This window comes from Cyphomyrmex costatus, unplaced genomic scaffold, assembly GCF_001594065.2.
Source record: "Cyphomyrmex costatus isolate MS0001 unplaced genomic scaffold, Ccosl1.0 scaffold167, whole genome shotgun sequence".
Lineage (NCBI taxonomy): Eukaryota > Metazoa > Arthropoda > Insecta > Hymenoptera > Formicidae > Cyphomyrmex > Cyphomyrmex costatus.
Window position 1 is genome coordinate 77,353 of NW_017275684.1, and position 10,056 is coordinate 87,408.

Sequence of the window (10,056 nt, forward strand, 5' to 3'; positions counted from 1 at the left end):
TTTCATGATTTCAACGTATGTATTCTTATCTGATAACATGCTCGAAACTTTGTCAATATAATTATTTTTATTCAATGCAACAGTTATATTTCCTTTATCTGCTTTAGTAAAGATGATATCTGGATTGATTTTAAAAAATTCTTTAGTTTTTTTAATTAAATTCTTAATTATAATATCAAATTTATTAACATTCCTTGAAACATTGAGTTTATTTGTTAAAATATTCAACGAAATTACTCTTATTTTATTTATTTGACTGATATTAACCTTACGAACATTATTTTCTATACTTTTGATAAATTCAAGTAGAGCTGTCTTTTTATTATTTAGGAAAACCGAAAAATTATCTCCTAACAAACATTGTATTTTATCAGGAATCGTTGCATTGGATAAATTTACAAACCATTTACATTTTTTATTCTCCAACGAACTGCTATTGTTTGTGATTATAAAATCTGGATCGGAAATAGAGATCGGAACAAATTCTTTAAATTTTCTTGACATTTCGATCATCATTAAAGAGAATAACTTAATTTTCGATTGGTACCCAAAAACCCAATTTTTCCGGGTAGATTTCTTAATTTTTATTCAAATCATCCATTATCACAAAAGAAAGGCATAATCATTAGTTTAGTAGACAGAGCGCTAATATTATCACATCCAACTTTCCATAATAACAATTTAATTTTTATTATAAGAATTTTAATTGAAAACGATTACCTTCTAAAATTAATTTTTGATTGTATCAAAAATTTTTTAATAATTTTGTCATATCTAGGAGATTCAAATCTACGAAAGCACTCTATTTCCTTGACTTATATTCTTTCGATAAAAATTGGCTAGAGACCAAAGGATTTAATATCCTCCATTTTTCAAAGGATACTAAAAAAGGGTTAATTTTTGCTCAAAAAGATATAAGTGAAAAAATAGTATATTTTTAAACATTAACCTTCTAAATAAGATTAAAAATTTCATGACATTTAAGAACATGTTTTTGAGGCTTTCACGGGTATCATCTTCAATGATATTAGAAGGTTTGTGAGTTAATGCCGTGTTTTTATCTATTGCTAATGTCAACGTTTGATCGTTTAGAGAATACTAGAAATTAAGCAAGAATATTGAAATTTGAAAAATACTCCATATTTATGCTCAATTTTCGAAGTGTTCTTCAACTCTACAATCTTTTTAATAATTTTGTCATATTCGGGAAAAAAATTTACAAAAAAACTGTTCTTTTTATTTACATCCTTTTATGCAGAAACTGGCCCCTTTTTGAAAAATTCTCTTTTTTATTACATATGAAATAGGTCAAATGTTCAAAGAGTTTATCATAACGAGAAAAATGAAAAAAAGAAAAAATACATACGTAGCGACAAATTTTTATTATTGAAAGTAGAAGGCAAACATAAATGATATGAGGGCAAATCAATAAGTTCTTAGAAAATCTGTCAGAGAGCACTCGTAGTGTCATGTCACGTTACTTTTTGACAAGTAGCATCTTTCAGCTGATTACTGTCAAATTTTGAACGGAATTCATCAAAAAGATTCATTTCTGTAGACGATTAAAGCGTACAACCTTTGTATTTTTTGCAAAATGGAAAGAAACGAGTTTCGTGCAGTGATCAAACATCTATATATGAAATTTTTAACGCCGAAAGGAATCAAAGCCGAACTAGATAATGTTCATAGCACATCTGCACTAGCGTTTGCGACTGTACAATTGGGTGAATGAATTTAAAAGTGATCGTACATCCACATGTGATGCATCTCATTCGAGACGTCCAATTGAGGCTGCTACGCCAGAAATCATCGATAAAGTTCACGATATTGTTTTGACTGATCAACGAGTGAAAATGCGCGAGCACTTGTTGAGGTCACAGGCATCATATGGCACAGTGATTTCAATTTTGCACGAACAATTGGATATGAAGAAGCTATCGGCAAGATGGGTGCCACGTTTGTTCACTGTGGATCATAAGCGCGACCGTGTGACGATTTCAAAATAATGTTTGGAAATGTTTCAACGTAATCTAGATGAATTTTTGCGTCGATTCATTACTATGGATGAAACATGAATCCATTACTTCACACCCGAGACGACGGAACAGTCAAAACAATTGACTTCACCGGGTGAATCAGCTCCGAAGAAGGTGAAGACCGTGAAGTCGGCTGGAAAGGTGATGGCCACAGTTTTTTTAGGATGCGCGGTATAATTCATATCGATTCATACCTTTCGTCGAAGCAAACGATCAATGGCGATTACTGCGCAGCCTTATTGGATTGTTTCAAAAACATTTTAAAGAAAAAACGTCCTCATTTGGACGACGAAAAAAGTGCTCTTCCATTAAAACAATGTACGGGTTCTCACGTACCCGGCATCGATGGCCAAATTCAACGAATTCTGCTATGAATTGCTTCCCCATTCAGCATATTCGCCAAATTTAGCCCCCTGCGACTATTTCCTGTTTCCAAACCTGAAGAAATGGTTCGGAGGAAAGAGATTCATTACTAGAGAGCAGCTCATTGCCGAAACAGAGACTTATTTTGAAGGATAGGGTAAATCATATTTATATATATAATAAATTATATTATTCGGTTGACTTGAAAAAGTTAGAGAATCCTTGGATCAAGTGTATCGAGCTGAAAGGAGACTATGTTGAGAAATAAAAATAAATCGATAAAAAAAATGTGTTTTACTGTGTTTTTCCGAAAACTTATTGATTTGCCCTCATACAATTCTTCGAAGTCTAAAATGATGCTTTTGCTAGTAATTTTTAGAAAGCATATTTTTCGAAGTCCTCGGTTAATTTCACGAAATAATACCGATTATTTAGAGTTGTATAATTAGAGCATTAGTATTATAATATTTCGTTATTAATCGCTTAACACAATTATGTTTGTATTATAATAAAACTTTCAACTGCATTTTCAGTTCGCCGATTTACAAGTCGATCAAAGGGATGAAGTGAGTACTACTAAATGTTTTGTAATTTCTCGCGGAATTATGTCAGACTTTAATAAGATTTTCAGTTTACATTTTTAATATAAATACGAATAATTTTTTTGTACTCTGTCATTAGATAATTTTTGCAATTAGATAATCTTTACTTATAGATGAGGACGGAGCTAAGAAAAGCAAGAGCTGATATGGCTGAACATGCTATGATAGGTCAAGGTAGTCCTTTAATGCAACATATGGCACAAGGGGGCTCACGACAAGAACTACCAAGACAAGGAGGAGGACGAGGAGGAGGAGGAGGAGGAGGGCGAGGACGAGGAGGAGGAGGAGGAGGACGAGGAGGGGGAGGGGGAGGACGAGGAGGAGGAGGACAAGGAGGACAAGGAGGGGGAGGACGAGGAGGAGGAGGAGGAGGAGAAGATTAGACTCTGGTATATTAATTGTATTCTATTAGATGTACAAATTAATTCTCGGCCCATTCCTTTTAGCGACTCAGAACCCACTTAAATAAGAACTCACTCTTCATTTCTGTAGTTATTTTGCCATATATTAGCTTTAAAATTAGGTACAATACTTGATCTTTCTGTGAACATAACCTGAAAAATCAGTAAGAAACACGATGTCGTTCGAAAAGAAACATTTGAGACACTGCCATTTTTTCGCGTTTCAACTTTTAAAAAACGCAGTTAAGGCAAAAGAAATTATTTGTTCGGTTTTGAGCGAGAATGCTGTATCGTACAGTATGTGTAAAAAATGGGTCCAACAGTTTCAAGAGAGAAATTTCGACCTTGGAGATCGTAAACGCCCTTGTCAACCAAAAAAAGTGGAAGACGTGGAGTTGGAGAAAATTTTAAACAAGAATTGTTGCCAAACACAATTAGAACTTGCAAATACGCTTGGAGTAATCCAGCAAGACGTTTCCTATCGCCTAAAACAGCTAGGGAGGATTCACAAGGAATTCCGATGGGTTCCTCATGAGCTCACTCTCGAAAACAAAAGCAGACGCCACGATACTGTTCTTTCCTTGCCCTTTAGGTTCAAGAAAAAGAATTTTTTGCACAAAATTGGTACTTGTGATAAAAAGTGAACATTGTACGAGAATCCTAAGAGGCGAAAATCATGGGTCCGTCCAGGTGAGCCGTCAAAACGAACATCGCAAAACCGAACATCCATGCAAAAAAGATGTCGCTGTGCATTTGGTGGGATCAGAAGGACGTGATCCATTATGAGTTGCTCCGACAAGGTCAAACCGTGACTGCTGAGCTCTATCAACAACAATTGATTCGTGTAAATGACGCTCTTAAAGAAAAAACGTCATTTACGCATTGGAAGAAGGAAGATGATACTGCAAGATAACGCCTGGCCCTATACAGCAAAAAACACTCTGGAAATCTTCAATTTAGGCTGATAAATTTTCTCTCATGCGGTGTATCCTTCAGACTTAGCCCCTTCGGATTATCACCTATTTCGAGCTCTACAACATCACTTGACTAATTCTCGATGAATCGAGAGTCAGTTCAAGAGGTCGAAAAAAGCATCGATGAATTCATTAATTCAAAGCCACCATCATTTTTCCAATCTGGAATCCGGCAATTGTCTGAGAAATGGAAAAATGTATAGATAGTGAGTGAAATTACTTTGAAGATTGAGTTTTTATTCATGTTTTTATCAGGGAATGGAAGTAACTCGTTACTTGTAACGAAGTTACAGTTACAAGTTACTTTTTTGGTAACTTTACTGGTAACTGCGTTACTTTCTTTTTTTGGTAACTGTAACTGTAACGAGTTACATTTTTTGGGTAACGGTAACGAAATTTACAGTTACTTTTGTCGTTACTTTGCACACGATTAAACACGGTTCGATTGGATACATGCTATCTATAGCGCTTATCAATAAGACTTGAAAGCCCTTAGACATTCGGCCGTTATGATTCAGTAATTATTTTACACTTCTATCTTCTATGTAATACATAGGACATACAAATATTTCAGTTTGCTGCATATTAATAGATATTTTATAGATAATATTTTCATTTCGTTGGTAGTTATTGATTGTAACTTTTTTGGAATACGTAAATGATTAAATTTAAAATTGGTCGAAGCGTTTCTCTTATTTAGTTTTTAAAAAGGTATATAATATATTATATACAGATATTAATTAATTCTCAATAATTCTCGATAATTCTAATTAGAAAATAATGTGCATGTCACAAAAATTAATTTTGTATATTTATTTTGCAGGTCTCGTTTGGATACATGTATCGTTATGAAATACAGATAGATTCGGCTGGGTTCGGCTAAAGATTAACTTTCCCTTAGCACTGTAGGTATCACGTGTTTTAAATTATTCGCACGGATAAAAAAATCCCGGTAATTTTAGAGAGAAAATAATAAAGCTTGTAATTGTAGTAAAATTTTCATTATTGTTTAAATCAATTCTCCATTTATATTTCCTTATGTCCTCACATATTTCCTAAATGAAAACGATTCTCTTTTTATTTTTTATATAAGATATTTTTGTTACTAAATCTCTTTCTTGTTACTCTATCATATTATCTTAATATTTTTAAAGCTTTATTGAGCAAATAAAAATACTAATTACATTTACATTTTTACATACATGTACATTTTCGATAGTATATCGAACATCGCAAGATAAGTAGTTCGTGCACTTGTTTGAGATAAATTCTCGTTCAAATTATGTATGAAAATTTGCTCTAATTGTCGCATTATTTTACCGAAGATTGCAGATTTTTGAACTGATTGAAGTTTGGAACGTTCTTGGAACGATTTTTTCGAAACGATTTCTCCCATTTCTCCTTTTGCACAGAGGTTCCACTACATGCCAGACAATAAATAAAAAATACCCTGATCGAATACATGCGTCGGAAGCTACCCATATAGTCGAAAAACCACAATCGAAACAACTTAAAAATTTTTAAAAGATCGTAAAATGATTTCTCCCATTTCTCCTTTTGCACAGAGGTCTCTCTGCATGCCAGACAATAAATAAAAAATACCCCGTTCGAATACATGCGTCGGAAGCTACCCATATAGTCGAAAAACCACAATCGAAACAACTTAAAAATTTCTAAAAGATCGTAGAATGATTTTTCCCATTTCTCCTTTTGCACAGAGGTCTCTCTGCATGCCAGACAATAAATAAAAAATACCCCGTTCGAATACATGCGTCGGAAGCCATCCTTATGGGGGAAAAACCACTCTCGAAACAACTTAAAAATTTCTAAAAGATCGTAGAATGATTTTTCCCATTTCTCCTTTTGCACAGAGGTCCCTCTGCATGCTAGACAATAAATAAAAAATACCCCGATCGAATACATGCGTCGAAACCCACCCTTATGGGCGAAAAACCACCCTTGAATCAACTTAAAAATTTAAAAAAAAATCGTAGAATGATTTCTCTTATTTCTCCTTTTGCACAGAAGTCCTTCTGCATGTCAGACAATAAATAAAAAATACGAATTGTGCATTCGTACACAGTCTGACGCCATTGAAAACGGAGGAAGCGATGAGATTTCTGCGCTATAGGCATTAGAAGATATACGTTTTCTAGATCGCGCGTGATCATCCATGTATCTGAGATCATGAGTTGCACTGCAATGCGCCAATCTTTCAGCTGAAAATGCTGCAGGCAGAGAAAAAGATTAAGATCTTTAAGGTTTAAAATGCATCGCATTCCATCTGATGCCTTCTTGACTAAGAAACAATTAGATAAAAATTGATTCTCAGATGGAGCCGTAGGCACTAGGACACCCTTGGATAATAAACGTGATATCTCTCTGTCGGATGCGTCCGCGACGAGAGGCGAGAAAGTGGGCTTCTGTAGATTTGCACGAGGAGGAGGGGTGGAAACAAATAGAATACGATAACCATTAATTGCCTGGAGACTTCTAATTCTGGGTCTCCTGTGATCTTTTTCCACGATAAAAAGAAGGCTAAACGCCCTACTGTTTTTACTCGACCTAACGGTGGGACCGGGTCCTGGATCTGGAACGATGAGCTCAACTGCAACTCGTTGTTGATTTCACCCCTGTTCGGCGAGTCGAGGCTGGTGAATGACGTACAGGGGCCCTAAAGTTTGACGGTTTGGCTTGTAATGCCTGATGTATAGGTTGGTTATTGACCTTAACTGCTTTTATCTGGATCGTGGAAGGTTTAGATAATTGGCATCTTGCCTATTCACAGGCCTGCGTCGGCTTAAGGTTCTTAGCGAAACCTGATCCAAAGAACCAATCATCCGCCTTTTAAGCATCTGCTGCTAACTTTCCTACGAAGATGAAGCATGGCTTTATGTATACCTATCAAGAGAAAATTGATATTGGAGATCTGGTAAAAAATGTAGACTCTCCGAGAGTTTAACAATTATGTACTTCAAGGCCTCCTAGGGGAAAGATTGGTGAAATATCAATAGATCCGTTATACCTGATCCTAAAGCGTTAAGGCAAGCTCTGCGGTGGATCTGCCTCTTAAGCTGGTATTCATCTCTTTTTAGAAGAACCTGTCGCCTAGAGAGCTAACATCAACTCGTTATTGATCTTTCGAGGACCTAAAGCTAATAGATCTCCCTTGAGAACATATTTCGCAAGCAAAGCCTGTCGTGAGTCCTCTTTCAGGTTCTTACGTGTCTCAGCCTTTGTGTTACTTAGCAACTGGATCCCAGAACGAATCGCTCGTTCAGTTCTGTTCATCTCCAAAAAGCTCCTTTACCAAAGAGATTTCTACTTCCTCGAGGTTAGGAATTACCTCATCTATCTCCGGATCGGTAAAGGTCATTCTGAGATCCGATGTAGGATCCTCCAGATCCTCAGCTACAACCAAAAAAGAAATACGAAGCTCAAATGAAACAGTCGGCTATATTTTCTCTTCGTTGTAATGAGAAAATATACCTGGTGCACCGCCTCAGTTCATAGGAACCGTCTGCTCATCTGTTTCGAGCTCTGTCTCTCGTGAGGGATTCTCAGACGAGAGACTATTGTCAGCCGCAAACACAAGTAGGAGGGGGAAGCCCCGCATTTATTCCACCTAGTGCACGCTCGGTGATGTGTTGCTCCACAAAGGCAAAAATTTCCTTCAGTATCTCACCTAATGTTGTCTCTGACGGGTGATGAGATGAAGAGTTCCTCGAGATGTCCCTCGAAGATTGTGCTGCTGATGAGGTATCGCGCGAAGTGTCTCGAGACCTAACCTTAAACTGATTTGGATGTTCCACTCTATACTTAGGAACAATAGTACATTGCGTAACAGTGGAGGATATTTGTTTATTGCGCGGCCGGGTAAAAGCGCACGAGCGAAGCGAGTGCGTACGAGCGCCAGTGCCGACCTATAAACAAATATGCTCCCACTCGCTACACATAGAATTTTTCATTACAAGTGCTCGTCGTAATGTGCCCTATACAGCAACGTTTTTGCGCAGAAGAGTGGGATTAGAGAAATATCTCAACGGCTTGAGGTATTGGCTATTTACCGCACGCAAAAGCGTTAAGGTATAGGGCACATTACGTGCACGCGTGATGAAAATAAATTAACCAATAAAGGACTCTTTATATAATAATAATTAAGCAATGATGAAGGACAATTCAGAGTCAAATCATAAAAATGATAATGATAAAGCGGTTATAACTACATATAAATATGTGATAAAAATTTTAAAATTCATCAATCCACTTAAAACTACAATAGTGTCTCGTGCTATTTAAACGCACAGCGTGAGATTATGAGATTTTGTATAGAACAAGTATAAATACATGTACAAAAAATTAAGGATACAGGATTAGGTATATATGACTGAGTTATGTTAATTTAAAAATAAACATCAAACTTCGTTTATTTCTTTTATGTAGCATTCACATATTATATTTTGAGGTCTAGCAGAGTCAAGTTTTTTGTATTTTTACTTTTTGAAATAAAGTATATGTTATATATGTGGCAAGAAAATATATTCCTTTCATAATTGGCGTAATTTAAAGATTTCATTTTTTGTATACTGTAATAATATATGTAACGATATTTTGTGAGGTAAACACGCACACTTGGCGCTTTTTTTCCTTTTTGTAAAAAGGTAATTTTGTTGAAATTATAATTACAATAATGAAATATTATCAGTGCACCCTTCGCCCTGATGAAGTAAACGGCATGTTTCACGAAATGTTGGCATTAATAATGAAGAAAAACACGGCGATAACTCGCAAACCTTTCTGGTATAATTGATGAAAATACCTGTGAAAGCCTCAAAAGCGTAATAATAAAATAATATACAATTATAAATTTTTTATAAAACGACATCTCTCGACTACTTCTATAGGAGCGTCCGGTGAGTTTTATTATTCTTTTATAAGATTTATACAGAGTATCTCTCAAATCAGCGCCAACAATGCGATTTTATTTTACAATATATGTTCAGTTTTTGCGATGAAAATCTCACTCGAAAATATTCTCTTTGCAATTAATCAAAAAATATAATCGGAAATTCAATGTGAGATGTTCCGTGATGGAACACATCTGATGGTTGTAAGTTCACTTTGCTTGTTTATATGAATAATTAAATAAGATCAGATATAAGAGAAACTCGGCACGTGACATGTCCACGATTGAGAACCTCGTTCCTAAGTATTTTATTCGTCGATAAAGATGCGATTGGTATCGCGCGACGATTCACACGTGAGGCTCGCGCATTTGAACAAATCGAATGACACTCCGCGCGCAATTATCCCTAATCGCCGATCCGTCAAAGCGTTCCATTCGCGTCGCCCGGGAGAGACGGAATGAAAAGAGGCAAGATTCGACTTGCGGATAATCGATGAGACGGCATGAGTGACGGTATCCGCCGATAGTTTCTCGAACGATAACGATGATAATGAGGGGTAGACGAACGGTGTCGACTACGAATATTATCTTTGACCATATAAGAGTCTCCATCTACTTCCCTTCTTTTCCCTTCATGACTCCTCTTTTTACTTCGTTACGGGCGAATAAATCGACGAGGTTGACGCCGAAGTTGGGTTCTATGGACACACACAACACCGATAGGAGATCAGCTAACGTTGATTCACTATTACTGCGCGGAATGCGCGGACGTTG

The 10,056-nt window shown here is 36.1% G+C and overlaps 1 long non-coding RNA gene across 1 annotated transcript; it reads left to right on the top strand.

Moving 5' to 3' along the window:
- Positions 1-3,354: 3,354 nt before the first annotated feature.
- Positions 3,355-5,372, top strand: LOC108771858 (uncharacterized). The gene is made up of 2 exons (XR_001940655.1): positions 3,355-3,390; positions 5,200-5,372. It is a non-coding gene; the product is annotated as an uncharacterized LOC108771858 (long non-coding RNA).
- The last annotated feature ends 4,684 nt before the right edge of the window (positions 5,373-10,056 follow it).